Source organism: Arachis ipaensis, chromosome B3 (genome assembly GCF_059453495.1).
Source record: "Arachis ipaensis isolate K30076 ecotype BB chromosome B3, ASM5945349v1, whole genome shotgun sequence".
Taxonomy (NCBI): domain Eukaryota; kingdom Viridiplantae; phylum Streptophyta; class Magnoliopsida; order Fabales; family Fabaceae; genus Arachis; species Arachis ipaensis.
In genome coordinates this window covers 103,399,693-103,421,973 of record NC_142438.1, presented here as the reverse complement: position 1 = coordinate 103,421,973, position 22,281 = coordinate 103,399,693, and positions in this window count along the sequence as shown.

Here is a 22,281-nt window from a genome sequence, read left to right as displayed (position 1 = left end):
CTGGAAACTTTATTTTTGAGTAAAAGACTTCTCTTTAGTATCATTATAATGTGTCAAAACTAGTTTAAAGACTGCAGTTTATTATTGTGGAGCAAAATGTGTAGCTCTTGTTTTGTTATTTTGCTGTGAATCTATTGTGGTTGTAGCCAATGACAATCTTTATGGTTGGTGATTAAGTAATATGTTAGAGTTCAGATTGTTGTTATGCTCATGACTTACTTAGTCTAAACAGAATGCAAAATATAACACTTTATTTCAGCTGCAAAATATAACATTGCAAAATATAACATTGCAGAATATAACACTTTAAACAGAATACAAAATATAACACAAAACATCATTTCATTCTAATTTCATTGATTTCAACAAAACACCAACCATTTCAACATCAGTTCTATTTCTAAGCCAAAATATAGAGCACAAGTTAGGGATCTAATGATTTTCTCCTAAACCTCATCATCTCCAGCAACATCATTGTAGTAAAAGTCTCCCAAATTTGGTGCTGGTTGTTTTCTCACAAACCAATATTAGGGCAACTGTCCATCCAACTAAAGCAACTCTCACTGCAACCATGAACCTGAACTCAACCTTATCCAATTTGCTCTTCAAATTTCTGACCTTCATTCTTAACCTTGAAACTTGTGGGGGCTCTTCCTCTGGCTCTGCCCATACAAAATAGCCGCATTCTTCTCCAATCTAGACCAAATATGAGACAACCGAGTCACTTCCACAGATTGTCAAAATATATAACTCAACAACAAAAATACACATGGCTAAACCTCACCCCAAAGTTAACGCAACCCCAGAACCTCCGCCCGGGATTTTCTACTGTCGATGAGGTGGCGAGCACAGGCCATTCCCCACAGTAGCAAGTTGTCCTCTTTCGATGTGCCTGGTTTTTATTTCGTGTCGCTTGCTTGCTGCTGTGTGTCGCTTCAGATTGGCATGCATCATACTTCATCCTTTTTCAAGCAGAGGAAGTCGAGCTTCAGAGAAGGTGCAGCATCAAAGAGGAGATAAGATTTTGCAATTAGGGTTTAGAAGAGGACCATTCTTTGCTGTTTATCTGTTTATTTTTTCTTTTATTTTTAATTCAATAACGGTCACATAAAAACGCCCTGCCACCGTGTACACTAACGTCCACGTATGCAACGCCGTTAACCAAATGTTAGTCATTTGGACGATAGAACAACATTGATTCGATTTAGAAACGTTTGGGATACAAATAGGACGTTTAAAATGTTAGGGACAGGTTTGAGACTTACCCCAAATGTTGGGGACATAAATGATACTTTACTCTAAATAATTAATTAAGGTTGGGTTGCCTCCCAACAAGCGCTCTTTTAACGTCATTAACTTGACGGTTAGCTCCTTACGGAGGTGAGTATGGGCTCAGATTCTCACCCCTTACAGTGAACTTTCTTCCTGTCCTCTCATGAATGAGCTCCACATGCTCTAGAGACAGGATACGACTCACTGTATGTGGTAAGCTGGCTTCTTAGTGAAGACAACTCTCATGCTAGGTGAGAGGCCTTCAGTTGGAACTTTCTTGTCCCTCCAGCCTTTAGGTACTTTCTTCTTAGTACCTTTGTGCTTAGAGCTTGTTGATGGCTACCCAACACCAAACTTAGAATTGATGTCTAGGGGTTCTGCCATGCTCTGCACAGAAAGAGAGGGTTGGAACACTAGGTGTTGCACATTTATCTCTCTTTTAGAGGGATAATTGGGATGAGGCATCTTGAATCATTTTGGCTCCCATATGCAGACCAGAGGGTGCTTCAATGGAATTGCTGGTGAGCAGGAGGGTGTCACCGACAAAGACAGGCAGACCGGAAGAGAGACAAAGGAGGAGTCTTCGGCAGGAGGTTGTCATCTTTACCAACGCAGGAAGGGAGCAGACGTTTTAATGGTCATCCTTCTCGGCCCAACGAGGACATCGAGACGATATCAAAAAGGTCTTCGGTGTAGCGGGGCAACTTAGGAAGATCTCCATCTGCTCAGCGTCTAAGCTCCTTGCCGCTGATAGGGTTGGAAGATGGAAGTTTGAGTGGCGGAGGTGTCTCATGGTCTTGAACACCGGCAACGGCACTGAGTGAACCTTGTAGATCTTCGATGGTCGCGAAAATTGATCTGCAAAGAAAGAAAGAAGATAGGACATAGCCGTTTCCAACTCACGGCAACATGAAGAAGATGCCATCGCACGAAATGGTGTTGCCAAGAAGAACTTCATATTAGTAGCGGCAATTGATGCGTGAGCATCTTTGCTATCTTTTCCTAGTGAATTTGCATTTGAATTGTTAAGTTTAATCAAGATTTAAATACTTTTTAGCCACTATGAATGCTACTTTGAGTTGTATGCAATTCTATTTATTTCAGGTAGTATTCGGATGGATTTGATGGAGTTTTATAGAAGCAGAGGAAGAAAGTGGATGATGCTGTCAACTCTGACCTCCTTGCACTCTAACAAACATAACTTGAGCTACAGAGGTCTAATTGATGAGGTTCTAGTAGCATTGGAAAGCTAACGTCTAGATCTTTCCAACGATATATAATAGTATACACTTCTTTTCCAATATGTATGGGCATGTTGGCGCCTAACTTGGGATTTCCCAAGTTAGGCGCTGGAGGAAGACAAGCACGCATAATCCATTCGGCCATATTGGCGCCTAACTTGGCTTTTCCCAAGTTAGGTGCCAGAAGAAGGGCTTGCACTTAAAAATCATGCTGCCAAGGCCAAGTCTAACTTCATATTTGTGAAGTTAGGTGCCAATCCAAGGATAAGCCGTGGTCCCCACGTGTGTTGAAGCTGAGCAACGAAGATTCTATTTAATTTTTTATTAAAACCTTTATTTTATTTACAAATAGGAAAATATATTATTAGTTTTAGAAAATATATTTTACATTAATTAGGACTAGATATAAAAGGGAAAAGATTCAGCCCTTCGAGCTCTTCTCTTCTCTCTTACCTCATTCCGCACTTTACAGTTTTTCAGAATCCTTGTTTTCTCTCTGAATCATGAGCAACTAAACCTCCACTGTTAAGGTTACGAGCTCTGTTTATTGTATGGATTGATACTATTACTCTTCTATTTTAATTACTGTTTTGATTTCAATTTCAAGAATTTATTTTTGTTCTTCATCTTATGAATTTGGGTGGAACAGAAGTATGACCCTTATTCTATTTGAGTTCTTGTAAACCTTGAAAAAGCAATTTTCTTGAACAACAGCTTGAAAATAATTTCTCCTAAATTTTTAATTATTTAGATTTAACGGGATACGTGACATATAGTCCTCTTATATTTGGATAATTAGGATTTCTGTGGCACATAAACTAGTTTTGAACTTAACCTTCTAATCGAAATCAAGTGACCAAGGATAGAGGAGACTAAAAAGGTCTCAGGAATTAGGGTTTAGTCACATATAGTTTTCTATGAATTGAATATTGCATGATTAAAATAGTTGGTAAGAAAAGTTAATCCAGAAAATAAATATCTCTGAAACCTTAATTGTTTTCTCCCATATTCTTTACATCAATTTACTGCTTACTTTCTAATTCTCTTAATTTACTGTTTAATGCAATTGAAATCTCAAACATCATTTTCTGCTTGTCTAATTAAGTAAATCACTCAATCATTATTGCTTGATCCATCAATTCTCGTGGGATCGACCCTCACTCACCTGAAGTATTACTTGGTATGACTCAGTGCACTTATCAATTAGTTTGTGAACTTTAAATTCTGCAACAGCAATAAATGTGGAATAAAAAAAAATCTTGGTTAATTAATTAGGGATGACTCCTACGGTATTACCAACCTAACAGGTCAACAACTAATTCACTATGGATCTAAATTCCCTTTAAGTGGTAATTTGGAGTTATATAGCCAAGAAAGGAGAAACTATCAACCTGGTAGAATGCCAAAAGTCTCCCAGCTTCAATATTCAATATGACATTCAGCAAGTCTAAGTCTTCTCTCATAGCTTGCTGAAAATCATTTAACATGAGAAAAGAATTTTATTTCCTTAAAAAGAATTTATTTCTATTTGAAATTCAATTTCATTTTTTGGAATAACTATAATATATTAATGAAATAGAATTTAAGTTTAAAGAGTGTGAGAGTTGATTTGGAAATCAGACCCTTTTTGGTCTGATTTACAAATAAAAAAAAATAAGAATTGAAATTTTTAAAAAAATTCAAATTATTTATTTTTAGTTGTTCTAAAACAAGAACCAGAATTCAACCATTGAGTAAATTCTAATTCCTAGCATTCCAAACAAGCTCTCAAGGTTCTCTATTTGAATGAATTGTAGCACCTACGCAAGAATACATATTTTAATGTAACCAAAGATTAATATTAGGTACCAAATCATATCTGGCAGAATTCACTCAATGGCACATACTAACTCAGTGTAGATATATTGTATATATATTAAATACATTTTTTATTTAGGTAATATATATATAAAAAATTACATTAATGTTGCAAAGAGTTTGATAGCCTTGTGGTGGCTAGCAAATCATTCTTTCTCAAGAACCTGGGTTTGAATCCTAGGTCTTAGTTTCTTAAAGATTTGGTTTTATAAGATATTATCAAATACAAATTAAAAAATAAAATAAAAAATAATAAAAAACAAGAGCACAACATATTCTTTTAAGAAGGTACAAAATATAAAAAGGCAAAAGGTTAGGTAGTGACATTGAGAAGAGAAAAAATAAATAAATAAATAATAATAAAAGATAATAAGAAAATAAAATATATTATAAAATATTAACAAACACAAAATAAAAAATAAAATAAAAAAATAATAAAAAACCAAGAGCACATATTCTTTTAACAAGGGACAAACACAAATTAAAAAATAAAATAAAAAATAATAAAAAACAAGAGCACAACATATTCTTTTAAGAAGGTACAAAATATAAAAAGGCAAAAGGTTAGGTAGTGACATTGAGAAGAGAAAAAATAAATAAATAAATAATAATAAAAGATAATAAAAAAATAAAATATATTATAAAATATTAACAAACACAAAATAAAAAATAAAATAAAAAAATAATAAAAAACCAAGAGCACAAATTCTTTTAACAAGGGACAAAATATAAAAAGGCAAAAGGTTAGGTAGTGATATTGAGAAGAGAAAAAAAAATAAATAATAAAAAATAATAAAAAAATAAAATGTATAAGAAGACAAATCAGGTACTCTATACTCGAAATATGATAGAAGTTAAAAAAATATTCCGATTGCACCCGAAATATGATACAACTATAAAATTGTGTATAAGTCAAGTACTGAATACCTGGTAATGTATTTAATGTCATTGTATCTGGGATACGTGTATTATTGTAATGATTTAACTACAATATTATGTATTCGTATTATTTTACTCGGTTAATTAACTATTCGATTTAAAAAAATTAACGATTTAAATTTTTAAATTAAAAAAATTAACGTATACAAAACCTCTTGATATGTCGATATAATATTTTGGACAATATTATGTTAGTTTAATATTTATTTTTTATTTATTTAATTTTATTTAAATAATTTAAGATTTTATAAATATAATTTGTGAGTGATTTAAATTAATAACTTTTTTTATATTTGTTTGTACTTAATTTGTTAGAATAAGAGGTTTCAAATCATGGGAGAAATGATTTTTTTAGGATGGGCGGTTCAAATAATGGGAGAGTTGAACAATATTGAGTAGGGAGTACTGCACACTTTGTTAGTTTGTTAAATTTAAATTTTTTATTTATTATATTTTATTTAAATGGTTTAGATTTAAAAAGGCAACCTATTATTTAGGTTAACCACTTTTTTTTATAAAATTTGAATTTTTTTTATAAGTTTTAGATATTGGGCTGAAGTTCAAAACAAAAAATAGTATATGAATATTAATTATAACATGTCTGTACAAAAGCAAATTATTGGGTTTTAGAATTAAAATAAATAATACATAAGAAATAAGTTAAAAATTCATACACCAAATTCACAAAAAAAGATATATTAGAATTTTAGAAAAAATAATATTAAAATATATTATGTATATAATATTAAAATTTAAATAAATTTTATTTTGTGTAAAAAAATTATAATATTAAATATAAACACAATGATAAAAGATTTTGTGTTATATATATATATATATATATATATATATATATATATATATATATATCACGTAAAAAGCTAACAAATATATAATAATTTTATTTTGTGCAAAACAAATTATAACATTAAATATGAAGATAATGATAAAAGTTTTTTTATTATATAAATTTAATTATAAAAATATATATATACTCACTTAAAAAGCAAACAAACATATAATAATTTTTTTGTGTGAAATAAAATTATACTATTAAATATAAGGATAAAATGCATAATAAAACCAAACCTAAAATAATATTACACAATTCACCTAAAAAGAAAAACGTTACACAAATCACCCAAGTGCATATTTCTATATAAATCAAATGAGATACATTCGATTTGTAAATCCCATTATAAGTGATTTGATTTACTGGGTGGCTGACACACATGCATAAATCGACTCTAACTAATTCGATTTGTATTCGTTTTGGTAATCCGAATTTATTATGCGGATTTATAAATCGAATGCATCTCATTTGATTTATATAGAAATATGCACTTGGGTGATCATATGACGTTTCTCTTTTTGGATGAATTGTGTAATATTATTTTGGGTTTAATTTAATTATGTATTTTATCCTAAATATAAACACAATGATAAAAAATTTTTTGTATTATATAAATTTAATTAAAAAAATAAATATTCTTACGTGAAAAGCAAACAATAATAATAATAATAATAATAATAATAATAATAATAATAATAATAATAATAATAATCTCATTAGCTATTTATCTATATCTAAAGCTAAACGTAGCTTATTAAATATAAATAAAATTATTACACTACGTCCGGATGATAGACTAATATTAAGAGAAAGACTGGAAGATAAAAACTGAAATGAGTACTATTATTATTACCAAGATTAATCCTAAAAGACTATTTTAATATCTTAAAAATTAAATATAAGAGTATTTTAATATTTTTAAAATTATTTTAAATTTTTAATTCCTAATACAATTAAATAATACGAATTAGTTCTTATCAAATTACTTTAGTATTTTTAGTAACATTCAGACTTTGTTGTGTTCTTATAAAAATTAATTACAAGGGTATTTTAGTATTTTTTTAAGTTTAAATTTATAATTTTTAATATAATTAAAAAATATTTATTCTCAAAGAGTATTTTAATTTTTATTCTAAAAGGGTATTTTAATTTTTTAAGATTAATTTTATTTTAATATTAAATTAATATTTATAATTTTTAATGCAATCAAAGAATTTCAAATAATCTATAAGTGTAAATTAGTATTTTAAAATTAATGTGTAAAATATAGTTTAGTACTTTAAAGAGTAAATGGTCAAATTAATTCATAAAAGATCACTCGTTCTCTAATTTAGTTTTCGAAGGTTTTTTTTTAATTAAATTTGTCCTTTAAATATTTTAAATTAATCATATTAGTCATTCCATCACTTCTATTGTTAACGACGTCAGAGTTTGTTGATATAATACAACTACAACAAAAGCGAAAGTTAGCGGCAAATTATTAGCATCTGTTTTGATAGCTGCCACAATTTGCCAATTTAACGGTGATTTTGACTGCGGTTTTAAGAAGAGCAGCTGTATGATTTGATTTATAGCGATTTTTACAAACCCGCTGCTAACCTGACTCTATCCATCAAGGGTTCGACCTCAACTTGTCCTTTTTCTGTTTCATTCTATTTTTTACTTCTACTCATTCCTCAACTTCTCTCGCCATCGTCCCTTATCGTTATCGGATTCGACCTTGTCCAGCTCCTCTGTTTCGTCTCTTGCTCCAGATCTGTTCGCTATCTCGTTCTACATGTGCGTTGTTTGAATCTGCTGTAGATTCATGAGCGTCATGCTTCTATCGCCTCCAATCTGTGTCGCCGCCAGCCTTTCACCGTCACCATCCATCACTGGTTTTGCTCTTTCTTCCTTTCTTTTTTTGTTTGGGTATTCACTTTCTTATTTTGTCTTCTTTTTTCTCCTAGGTCATTGATTTCATTTGTTTACGTTGCTGGAGCAGCAAAACGAGGTGAGTTATTGAAATTTGTCTAATTATACTAGCTAATTGTGTTTGTTACTCGTCCAATTTTTATTTTAGCTAATTGATTTTTGTCTAATTTTACTATGAAATCCATTGCTCCATGAGCCCCCGAATCTTGTTAACCCTAACCCTTTCTCCATGAGCTTCGATTGGCACTGCATTTGCTGGCCCTGACCCCGAAGCAATGTTCCCTTCTTCTTTTCTTCTATCCATGGTTCGATTTGCTGTAGCTGCACGTGTTTCTTGCCACAGTCGCCTCCGGCCTCCGGCCTCCATCGCCACCAACACCATCTCAGTTCTCAGGTTCTTCTTTTTCTTCCTTTTATTTCTTTACTCGGGTTTCATTTTTTATTCACCTTTTTATTTAGATTTTTGGATTTGTCAATTGATTGAACATCGAAAGTTACATTTCAATTAACAACTTAAAGCAATCAAAGGTGATTTGAGGAGTAATTTTTCTCTTCATATTTTATATCAATAGATTAAATATATTGAATTTGTCAGTTGATTTGATTGCTAATTTTGAAGAGTCAGATGAAGATGATGAAGTCCTTATTTTTTATATGAGATTTTGGGTGCTAAAGACTTCTTTTTTTATCTCTATTAAACATGCGGCATTTTTTTGGTCCTAATTAACTATTAACATCATTAGTTAATGACAGCAGATCAAATGAATCCCAAATTAATTGAGGAATTCCAATACATCAAGTTCTCTCCTTAATTAGACTTTGATTTAATATAATTTTATAAATTTATATTATTAATAGTCAATTAAGACTCTTAGGGTGCATTTGATTTTGAAAACAGGACAAGACAAGACATGGAGAACTAGACAGAAAGAACAGAAACACACAAATTAGTGTTCTTCTATTTTGTTTGGTAATAAACTAGAACAAATTATGAAAGTATATTTTGTTATCAATTTTTTCATTCAAAGAATTTAGGAAGAAAAATATAATTATAAGAGTTATGATTATAAAAAATTAACAAGAATAATGAAAGAGAACATAAAAATAAGTTTTGCCTCTTGTTAGTGTCTCTATGTCTTTCCTGGTTGGATATTTAGTATCTCTGGACACAAAATTTCTATCTATGTCTTTGATAAACCCATATTTTATGATATGTATTGTGCTCAATTCAAGAGATTTATTCAGTCCTTCACCCACTTATTCATGAAAATTGCATAGTTTTACTTTTCCTTCCTTATTATGTGATATATGTGAAATACATGTTTCCTATGTTTTAAAATTATTTATTTTAATTACCCTTTATTACCATTCGATGCTGTGATTTGTGTGTTGAGAAGTTTCAGATCTTCTAAGGCAGGAATGACTTAAAGGATGGAAAGGAAATATACAAAAATAGAAGGAAAGCACAAATGGAGTTTTTGAAGAAACTGGCAGCGACGCGAATGCATGGACGACGCGGTCGCATGTCCAGTGCAAAAAGACAGCGACGCGAACGCGTGACTGATGCGGACGCGCGCTATGAGCAGAACACAGATGACGCGGCCGCATGGCCTAAGCGAACGCGTGATAAGGAAAACTCCAGATGACGCGACCGCGTGACCCACGCAGATGCGTGACAGACGCCACGCACCAGAAATTACAGAAAATGCCCCCAGCGATTTTTGAAGCCCTTTTTGGCCCAGATCCAAGTCCAGAAGGCACAGATGAGAGGTTATGAAGTGGGGGAATGCATCCATTAGAGGGAGAGCTCCAATTATTCACTTTTTTATAGTTTAGATGTAGTTTTTAGAGGGAGAGGTTCTCTCATCTCTCTTAGGTTTTAGGATTAGGATTTCTTATTATTTCAATTTAGTGTTCCAACTCCTTATCAGGTTCAATATTCCTTTACCTTATATTTCCCTTTGCTTTCAGATATTCTAATGCTTTCCTTTTAATTACTTTTGTTGCCAATTTGGCTTATGAACCATTCATGTTTAGATTTGATTTTCTATTTAATATGATTTGAGGTATTTTAGAATTATGATTCCTTTCCTTTATTTACATTAATAATTTACATTTTTTTCTTTTGGCTTTGGTTAAGTAATTGGTAACACTTGAGTTGTCAAACTCAGCAGTGGTTGAAATTGGCAGATTCCTAATTAGTCCACTTGACTTAACTAAGTGGGATTAAAATCTAATTCTTATCACACCTGATAAGGATAACTAGGATAGGAATTCCAAATTCTCATACCTTGCTAAGAGTTTATTTTACAGTTATTTATTCATTTTTATTGTCATTTAAATTACTTGTTCCTTACTTTCAGAACCCCAATTTACAAAACTCATAACCAATAATAAGAACATACTTCCCTGCAGTTCCTTGAGAAGACGACCCGAGGTTTAATTACTTCTGTTATCAATTTATTTAGGGGTTTGTTACTTGTGACAACCAAAACATTTGTACGAAAGGATTTTCTGTTGGTTTAGAAACTATAATTACAACGCGATTACTTTTATTCTTTACCGATAGAAAATTCCGATCGTCAAAATGGCGCCGTTGCCGGCGAACTGCAAACGTGTGCCTTATTATTGGTTATTGTAAATATTTTTTCTTTTGCTTGTTTATTTGTTTTTGTTTTCTCCTTTTATTTCAATTGGCTACTATGAATTCTCACCCCTCTCGCTTTGAGTTTGGTTCTAATATTGTTGAAGGGAACGGAAGTTATAGCAGGAATATGCATCAAGGTCTAAACAATCAAAGATGGATGGAGCCAAGAGGATTTGATCAACCCTTTAGGCAGCAACACCCTCCAAGATATCATGGACGAGGACCACTTTACAATGCATACCAAGCTAATAGATATGGTGGACAACCTTGTAACTACCAACAAGCCCCACCCTGTGCTTATAGACCATCCTCTCAACGTAGATTTGAACCACCACACTCACAAGTTCCTTTTCACCATTCAACACCATATGACCCTTATCCACCACAATCCCAATCCAATTACTCCCAAAAACCACCACATTCTTACTTTGAACCCTCTCCCCCAACCAATGAGACCTCACACCCACCCCAACCTCCAGTGAATGACAAACTTCGTGTTCTTCTTCAAGGGCAAGCAAAGATAGAAAAGGGCGTACTGGAACTCACTACTTCCGTAACTGAGGTAGTAAATTTAATAGCTTCCCGACATCTGAGAACCCGAAGTACTCCCATGGCCGCATGTGGAGAATCAAAAGAAGAGCGTAGCATGAAGGAAACACTAGAAACTTCGGTGGACAATGAGGAACATGGCTTTATATTGGAACAAGTGGAGGAAGCCAAAATAGTTGCAGAAGAAGAAGTGGTTGAAGATTTAGGAGATGCTGAAACTCCATGGGAATCAAGAACCGTAAAGGATTCCACTAAGAAGTCCGAATTTAATGCAAAGGAGGATAGTGCACGACCTCCACAGCACATGCCCTGTGAAAAATTGGACGGAACAGACTAAGAAGTTGATTCCATGGGCAGTAATGACCACGAATCAAGCTCTCCTAGTCACAAACTCACATTCGCAACTAAATTCCTTGAGCTTGAAGAACCTTATCCAAGTGAATACGAAGATGACGTCGAGGTAGATTTCTCTCAACCTCCAACGTATGACTTAAGTGATGAGGAAGACACAGAAGACTTTAATCAGGACGCAGTTGCAGCTGAAAAATTTTGCAAAGAAGTGGAGGAATTCACAGAAGATCACAAGGGAGTAGAACTTACAGAACCACTGGAAACACATGTCCCAAGGCCATTACCACCTAATACGAGCTTCACGTGGGTACAATCCTTAACCTTTAACTTTATTTTCTCATTTGAATATGGTTTGCTTGAAACAGATGGCCAGCTTAGAGCTCTCTGCGGCTTTAAGAGTAAGAGGGAAATGGCTCGTACTCAGAGCTGGTGCGCAAGGTTCAATAAGGTCCCACGCTCCAATTCAAAGTGCACGGATTGGTACCAAGTTCAATTGAATGGGTCTCGGAAGGCGTTCGGTCATCCTGGTGAGAATACAATTTCTAAACCACCCGGATGGAAAAATATAGATCAAGACGAAGGCAGATTTAAAAGCAAAGTTTGGGATCCTGGAATCTATTATGACATTTGTCACTCCAGGAGCCTGAGAATCTGTTTGAAGCTGCTCAGAAGCTTTACATGCCTAGTTTGGGACCCCGGAGGCTGTTGGTATTCCAAACATTGGTGGAGATTTCTGGATGAATTTAAGCACAAGCCACCATAACAGGAAGCTCATCTAATGTCAAACTTAAGAACTTTAACTAAAAGTGCTAGGTGGGAGACAACCCACCATGGTATGATCGTTCCTGTTTCCATTTTATTTCGTTTTGTTTATTTTTATATTGTTTTATTTTCATTGAACCTGGATAGTATTCGTAAGCATCTGCATTGGCATTACATACTGCATAACTGCATATTTGCAAAAAAAAAAATTGCGTGCGACGCGATCGCATCGCTAAAGCGTTCGCGTCAGTTGCGAAAACCACCTCCCACGCGTCCGCGTCATTCACGTGGCCGGTGATCTGGAAATCGGCGTAAAAATCCAACGCCCAGAAATCTGGGCTGGAATCGTGCGGCTGTCGTTCGTCTAGCACAAACGGCCCACGCGTTCGCGTCCCCGACGCGAACGCGCCACTTGCACAAAACCTATCCCACGCAAAAGCGTGAGCGCGTCGCGTGGATTCCACAACACCCCAAAGGAGATAGAGAGTTGCGCTGAAATGACGCTAAAATTGTGCGTTCCGCACAAATTCCAGTGACGCGGTCGCATGTCTCATGCGACCGCGTCATTCATCCATCTTCCTATTTCATGCGATCGCATCACTCACGCGATCGCGTCAACCCTTTTTCCACCCTAGCCACGCGACCGCGTGCCCCACGCGTTCGCGTGGATTCAAATTCTTTAACCCCCAGTCACGCAAAACCCTACCCCATCGCGCCCCCATTCCCTTTCCCCCCCCCAACCACCCTCTGCTCCCTCTCTCCTCCCCAACCTCCTCAAACCTCCACCACCACCGAACCACCAGCGACCGCCCAGAACCACCAGCGACCGCCCAGAACCACCGCAACGCCACACCCCTTCCTTCCCCTCCTTCTTTCTCGTCCTTTCCTCCCCCACCGCTGCCCCCTCCGCGGCCAGCCACCACCACCGCGCCCTCACCGCTGCACCTCCCACCAACACCCACCCCCTCCCTTCCTTCCCCCTTAACTACCCCAGCCCTCACCCAACACCACAACACCATCCCTGCCACCACCGAGGTTCACCGCCGCGCCACCCTACGCTGCCGCAGCACCACCGCAACCACACCCCCGCCATCTCTCAGTTCCTTAGCTTAGTTCATATGCCTACCAGGTTCCGTCGAACGCTACCTTTCTTTCATTCCTAGTTATTTTCATATTTTTTTTAGTTTATGTTTAAATTTAGGATAGTTAGAGATGTATGTTGTAGTGGATTCTAGGTGGTTAGGTAGTTAGGATGTGGTTAGTGGATTTAGGCCTGATTAATTGCGCTGTTCTTGCTACTTGTTTTATAATTTTTGCAATTCTGCTGCGCTGTGATCTAAGTATTGTTCATATGATGTTCTTACTGTTCATGCTGCTATTGCGAATGCTCTTCCATGTTCATATTATTTATATCTATTTGCAGTTTATTTTAATTTATATGAACTATTCTGCTGCTGTTTATTTTCCGGGAACATCCAATTTTAGCCGGAATGCTGTCCAATTTTCTGTAAATCATTTTGATTCTCATTCATGTATTGGTTTTGGAATTTTCAATTTTGCTTTCCTTAGCTTTCACCAAACCAATTCATGAATGCACGGGCCAGCATTCTTATTCCTTTTATTTCCCCGGTTAATAAATCACATTATTGTTGATTAGATTTTAATTTTCACTATTGGTATATCTATATGAATCATCAACAACTTGCTTTCCTTGCTTGAATATGAGTTGTCTGTTGCTTCAAATTGTGAAATTCTTGTTCCTTAGAAACCAATCATCATGCCACTTACTCTGACTTTCTTTTTACTAACTCAGTGAATTTTGCTTTCTAACCTCTTTTTTTTTTTTCAATTTAAAACCACTTTTAACTTTCTAACAATCCCCTCTGCTTTTTGACTAACTCTTTACTTTTACTTTTTTTTAACTCAATGCATGATTATGGTTTTTCCTAATTAACATGAATTCTATTTATATTACATTTTGGATTGAACTTTCTCATATCAGCTTTTTAAACTCCAAAAAACTCCAAAATGCATAATTATTCAACTCATTTCATTATTCTACTGCTCTTTTGCCACTTTGTGCTTATCTTGTTATTTGCCTACTTATTTTTCTGCTTTTATTATATCCTAAATTTCTATTTTTCAGGATGTCTGACACTCAAAGAAAAGGAAAAGACAAGGCAACAACTGGCAAACGGAAAAGAGGTGAATCCTCTATGTCTCTCTTGGAGCTTATGCATGATGACTCCTGGAGGGAAAAGCATTTTACCCCACAGGAGTAGGCTGACCAGCTCCTCCCTGCCACTGATCCAATTAAGTTTGCAAACCGATACTGTGAGCTGAAGTATCCAGTGTTTGCTACCTCCAGAAATCTGTACCTGGAGAGGACTTTGAAAATTTCAGAAGAACTACAGCAGTACACCTCCGATCAAATCAAACAAAGAGGCTGGTTCTTCTTGGAGAGGAATTTGACTGAGGTCAATGCTTCCTGGGTAAGAGAATTTTACTGCAATTATTTCAAGACTTTCCTGGATGCAGTTCACCTCAGAGGGAAACAGTTACTGGTCACTGAAGAGGCCATTGAGGATATTCTGTGCCTTCAGCCTAAGTCAGATCAGCCTGACGGTTACCAAAAGGCTGAAGAGGATATGAGGTTTCTGAGATTCGACTGGGACGCTGTCAAGGAGAGGATAGCCCTTGACCCTACTGTCCCATGGGTCATGGGTAAGAACACCACCATGCCTAAAGGAATCAAGCGGATATACTTGAATGATGAGGCTCGGCTCTGGCACCAGATCCTGAGTAACTTTATTATGCCAAGCACTCATGAGACGGAGCTGCCTGCTGCTATGATCACCCTCCTCTGGTGTGTGATGCAGGGTAAGAACCTATATTTGCCTTGTTTCATCCGGCACTATATGGCCAGGGTCCATGTCAGAGGCACCCTCCCTTTCCCTTACCTGGTCGCCCAGCTAGGCCGTCGAGCTGACATGCCTTGGGAGGATGCTGATGAGAAGCCACCTGCTGCGGACTGCAAGAAGATCATCCTCACAGCAGGAACTTTCTGGCTTTAGGCTACAGACCTTTATTCCTTCCTACTTCTGATGAGACAGCCACACCTTCAGCTGCCCCCTCTTCTTCCACTGCTGCACTACCCCACCCACTGCACCTCCAGCTGCTCCTGAGCCTATCTACCATTTGGTGCATCGACTCTTCGCCCGCTTGGACCGTATGGAGCGTCGCAACAAGCAACGCTATGAGCACGTCAAGTTGATGATCCGTTCCGGCGGCGACATCCCCTCCGAGCCTGACACCCCTTCTGATACATCTGAGGTGGAGGAGGATGCTCACGAGGAGGAGACCCCCACCCAGGCTGCACAGGCAAGACCGGAGCAGGCTGTGCCACAACGGAAGGAGCCACAGCAGATTCAGGCCGTAAATCCAGAGATTCCTATCCAGTCAGAGCCTCCTCTCCAGCAGACAGACCCACCTACCCTCATCCAGTCTGCAGATCCTCAGACCACCATCGAGACTCCAGCAGCCCATCCTTCCAGTGATGACACTCCTTCACACCCAACTTGAGTGAGCATCGAGGACGATGCTTTATTTTAAGTGTGGGGAGGTCGCCATCTCTGGCGTATTTTTTGGTGAACCACTACAGACTCTTTTATTTTATTTTTTTTGGTTATTTTTCTGTATTTTTATCTTTATTTTTATCTTTCAGTACTTATATATTGTTCTTTTTATGTGTTTTTACTCTATTTTCTGCATTTTACACTTTATTTCATATTTTAGCCAGTTAGTTTAGTTACAATTCTAACTTATTAGTTATAGAATATGTGGATTAATTAGTATAGTTTATCCTTTTAGCATATGATAGTTTGGTTTAAATTGAAAATAAAAAGGAAGTAAACTAGAGACTTTAACATAATCAAAAACAATCTACACACCTTGTATATAGAACATAACATGTTAGTTAGTTAATAACATTTCATCAAGGAGGAACACTAAAACTTTAAAGCCACCCAAGAAATTTTACATTGAGAATAATGGGAACTCTTAATTTTTACTTGCATGACATGTATAACTGATATATGAATTTTGAGCTAGAGAACACACAGACTGTGAGTTTTGAGTTTAATTGTATCGTTACATTCAAACCATAATTTTTATTCCTGTGTGTTTCGTCCTTCTTTTTATTCTGATGTTCTTTGCTTTGTTTTAATCTATATGTCCAATTATAGAGTATAGATACATACTAAGAGATGATTGAGGCCATTACTTGTTTAGCTTACTTATCCCAAATTGGCCTACCTTTTACATCACCCTTGTTAGCCCCCTTGAGCTTTTTAATCCCCTCTCGTTCTATAAACCACATTACTAGCCTTAAGCAGAAAAATAAATAAAAATCCCAAGTTCAATCCTTGGTTAGCTTAAGATAGAAATTGTGTATTGTTTAAGTGTGGGAAACTTTATGGGAACATGGATGATAGAAACAAAGGTAGAAAGTTAAAAAGAATAAAGATATCTCAGAATAAAGATTTTTGGGAAGCATGCTCATGTGAAATCAATTGAATTACCATGTGCATTAAAAAAATTATTTAAATAAAAAGGATACAAAAAAATTCCCCAATTGCAAATTAAAAAGAATCAATGCACATGGGATAAAATTTAAGTTAATGAGCTTGCAATACAAAGTGAGAAAAATCTGGGCAAATAGGTTAAGAAGCTTTGAATTACAAAATATGTATGTTAGGTGAGATCTTAGACTAGTCAAGGATTCACTTATTAGCTTACTTAGCCTTATACATATACCCTTACCTTTACCTTGGCCCCATTACAACCTTGAAAAAGACCTCATGATTTTTGTATGTCTGTATTCTATAGTTGTTTATTGGTTAGATGAAGAACAAAGTTATAGAAAGTAAGGATAAAAAGAAGAATAGAGTGATTAGCCCAAATAAACATTGAGTGACTAGAGAGTAAACACAAAATCCAGTGAGGGTTCAATAGCTCATCACCATATATCTCTGCTTAAATTGTTAATTGTCTTGCAAGTTTGAAAAATATTTTTACCCATCTCAATTGTAAAAGTGCTTTAACATTATCCAGGGTTTGGCTATGCATATATAATTCCTTGAGTATGTGAATTAATTTAACTACATGTAAGTTTTATATACAAGTGAATAACAATTAGAATTGCATGATTCATTTAGGTAGTTGCATTTAGAATAAATTGCATTGCATGAGATTCCACCACTTTAACCTTACCTTACTCTTTATCTTGGACTTAGCATGAGGATATGCTATTGTTTAAATGTGGGGAAGTTGATAAACCCATATTTTATGATATGTATTATGCTCAATTCAAGAGATTTATTCAGTCCTTTACCCACTTATTTATGAAAATTGCATGGTTTTACTTTCCCTTCCTTATTATGTGATATATGTGAAATACATGTTTCCTATGCTTTAAAATTATTTATTTTAATTACCCTTTATTACCATTCGATGCCGTGATTTGTGTGTTGAGAAGTTTCAGATCTTCTAAAGCAGGAATGACTTAAAGGATGGAAAGGAAACATACAAAAATGGAAGAAAAGCACAAATAGAGTTTTTGAAGAAACTGGCAGCGACGCGAATGCATGGACGACGCGGTCACATGTCCAGTGCGAAAAGACAGCGACGCGAACGCGTGACTGACGCGGACGCGCACTATGAGCAGAACACAGATGACGCGGCCGCATGGCCTAAGCGAACGCGTGATAAGGAAAACTCCAGATGACGCGACCGCGTGACCCACGCGGACGCGTGACAGACGCCACGCACCAGAAATTACAGAAAACGCCCCCAGCGATATCTGAAGCCCTTTTTGGCCCAGATCCAAGTCCAGAAGGCACAGATGAGAGGTTATTAAGTGGGGGAATGCATCCATTAGAGGGAGAGCTCCAATTATTTACTTTTCATAGTTTAGATGTAGTTTTTAGAAGGAGAGGTTCTCTCCTCTCTCTTAGGTTTTAGGATTAGGATTTCTTATAATTTCAATTTAGTGTTCCAACTCCTTATCAGGTTCAATATTCCTTTACCTTATATTTCCCTTTGCTTTCAGATATTCTAATGCTTTCCTTTTAATTACTTTTGTTGCCAATTTGGCTTATGAACCATTCATGTTTAGATTTGATTTTCTATTTAATATGATTTGAGGTATTTCAGAATTATGATTGCTTTCCTTTATTTACATTAATAATTTACATTTTTTTCTTTTGGCTTTGGTTAAGTAATTGATAACACTTGAGTTGTCAAACTCAGCAGTGGTTGAAATTGGCAGATTCCTAATTAATCTAGATCACTCTAAAGCTAGTCTTCCCACAAGGATTGACTAGGACTTGAGGATCAATCTAATTAGTCCACTTGACTTAACTAAGTGGGATTAAAATCCAATTCTCATCACACCTGATAAGGATAACTAGGATAGGAATTCCAAATTCTCATACCTTGCTAAGAGTTTATTTTACAGTTGTTTATTCATTTCAATTGTCATTTAAATTACTTGTTCCTTACTTTCAGAACCCCAATTTACAAAACTCATAACCAATAATAAGAACATACTTCTCCGCAGTTCCTTGAGAAGACGACCCGAGGTTTAATTACTTCGGTTATCAATTTATTTAGGGGTTTGTTACTTGTGACAACCAAAACATTTGTATGAAAGGATTTTCTGTTGGTTTAGAAACTATACTTACAACGCGATTACTTTTATTCTTTACCGATAGAAAATTCCGATCGTCAGTCTTATCTGTCAAACATGATTTTGTGTCTCTGTATTTTTGTCTCAGTGCCCCGTGCTTGTAAACAAACGCTCCCTTAGGTGTGTGTTGTAGTATCTTTAAAGAAAGTGACGAAAGGACTACCATGACTAATTTAAAATCTTTAAAGAACAAGTTTGATTGAAAAAAAAAATTCGAAGACCAATTTGAAAAACGAGTGATCTTTCAGGGACTAATTGACCATTTACTCGTACTTTAAATATGAACTATAAGGGTATTTTTTATTTTGTTTTTTAAACGCTATAAGAATCTTTTAGTCTCTTAAAATAGAATCTACGGAAAAACTTTAAAATTTCTTTAAAGTTTAACTTTATTTGAGTTGTAAAGAAGGTATTTTGGTTTTTTTAAATGAACTAAAAGTGTAATTAAGATTTCTTTAAATCAAATTTGAATTTTAGTGCACGAAATCGGGATTGTTTGTTCTCCATCAACGGCGCCAAAAACTTAGCACGCACGTTTGCAATCTTAAATTCTTTTTCACAATTTCGATACAACTAACCAGCAAGTGCACTGGGTCGTCCAAGTAATAAACCTTACGTGAGTAAGGGTCGATCCCACGGAGATTGTCAGCTTGAAGCAAGCTATGGTCACCTTGTAAATCTCAGTCAGGCGGATTCAAATGGTTATAGAGTTTTAATAATTAAAAAGATAAATAAAAATAAAATAAAGATAGAGATACTTATGTAATTCATTGGTGAGAATTTTAGATAAGCGTATGGAGATGCGTTGTTCATTTTGAATCTCTGCTTTCCTACTGCCTTCATCCAATCCTTCATACTCCTTTCTATGGCAAGCTGTATGTTGGGTGTCACCGTTGTCAATGGCTACTTCCCGTCCTCTCAGTGAAAATGGTCCTCTACGGTATCCCGCATGGCTACAGTCGCGAGTTTACTATCGTGTAGAAATAGGATTTACTATCCTCTTAGTTCTCGATCGTGTAGGAATAGGATTTACTATCCTTTTGTGTCTGTCACTACGCCCTACAGTCGCGAGTTTGAAGCTCGTCACAGTCATCCCATCCCAGATCCTACTCGAAATACCACAGACAAGGTTTAGACTTTTCGGATCTCAAGAATGCTGCCAATTGATTCTAGCTTATACCACGAAGACTCTGATCTCACGGAATGGAAGGCTCTGTTGTCAGGAGAGGCAACCATGCGTCGTGGACCAGGAATCCAAGAGATACAAACTCTAGCTTGTTTTCATGTAGAAAGGAAGTGGTTGTCAATCACGCGTTCATAAATGAGAATGGTGATGAGTGTCACATAATCATCACATTCATCATGTTCTTGTGTGCGAATGAATATCTTAGAATAAGAATAATCATTAATTGAATAGAAGAACAATAGTACTTTGCATTAATACTCGAGGAACAGTAGAGCTCCACACCTTAATCTATGGTGTGTAGTGTAAGACCCAAAACTTTTGAAAAGTCTTATTATGATCAAGTCTCAAATCATATAGTTATTTATAGCCTTAATTTCAGAGATTATTTTATTAAAGATAATTAAGGCAAGTTGTGATTTATTGAATTTGAGACAAGTTATGATTTATTATCCAATTTTATAATTATTGGATTATTTCCTATATTCAAATTATAAAGTTGGTAGTTGTGAAATAATAAGGATTTTATATGACTTGGATTAGATAAGTAATATTTTAAATATTAATATTGCTATTTTGGGAAAATAAAGGATTTAATTATATTATTTCCAATTATTGGATTTGAATATTGATAAACCCATATTTTATGATATATTTTGTGCTTAATTTGAGTGATTTATTCAATCCTTCACCCACTTATTCATATTAATTACATGGTTTTACTTTCACTTCCTTATTATGTGATGTATGTGAAAAACATGTTTCCTATGCTTAAAAAAATTAATTATTTTAATTACCCTTATTATCATTCGATGCCGTGATTAGTGTGTTGAGTAGTTTCAGATCTTCTAAGGCAGGAATGACTCAAAGGATGGAAAGGAAACATACAAAAAATGGAAGGAAAGCACAAAACGGAGTTTTTGTAGAAACTGGCATCCACGCGGTCGCATGGGCAACGCGGACGCATGCCAAGCGCGAATCGACAGCGACGCGGCCGCATGACTGACGCGACCGCGTGACAAGAAAAGCTCCGAATGACGCGACCGCGTGACCCACGCGGACGCGTGACAGAGGCCACGCACCAGAAATTTCAAAAAACGCTCCTAGCAATTTCTGAAGCCCTTTTTGGCCCAAATCCAAGTCCAGAAGGCATAGATTAGAGATTATAAAGTGTGGGAATGCATCCATTCAAAGGGAGCTCACCAATTTAGTTACTTCTCATGATTTAGATTTAGTTTGGAGAGAGGTTCTCTCTTCTCTCTCTTAGGATTTAGGACTTCTCTTAGTTTTAGGAGTGATTCTCAATCCCAGGTTTAATGTTCCTTTACTTTAAGCTTCCCTTTCACTTTTATTCATTCCATTACTTTAGTTGATTATTCACTTTTGCCATTTAATTTATGAATTCTTCTATGTTCCAGATTATTTGAATTAATGCTATTTGAGGTATTTCAGTTTATCATTGCTCTCTTTTATTTATGTCACCATTGCTTCCAATCTAAAGACATTTTTATTCCAGCAAATTTACTTTTTTCCCTTTTGGTCTTGGTTAAGAAATCAGTAATTCAGGTGTTATCTTAGCTCGACATAATTGATAACTGTTATCTTTGCTAATTGAGTTGACTTTCAATAATCCCAATCTTTTCTTAGGAAATAAATAGGATTCGAAGGTCAAACTAATTAATCCCTTGACTTTCCTTTGCTTTAGCAAAGGTTAACTTAGTGGAATTAAGATTCAATCTTCTCTATTATTGAGAAGGGTAACTAATTTGGACTTCCAATTTCTCATCCCTTGCCAAAAGTTTGCTTTACAGTATTTATTTATTTTAATTGCTATTTAAATTATTTGTCATATTTGTTCCTCACTCTTGAAACCCTGAATTTACAATCTCCATAACCAATAATAAGAACATACTTCCCTGCAGTTCCTTAAGAAGACGACCCGAGGTTTGCATACTTCGGTTATCA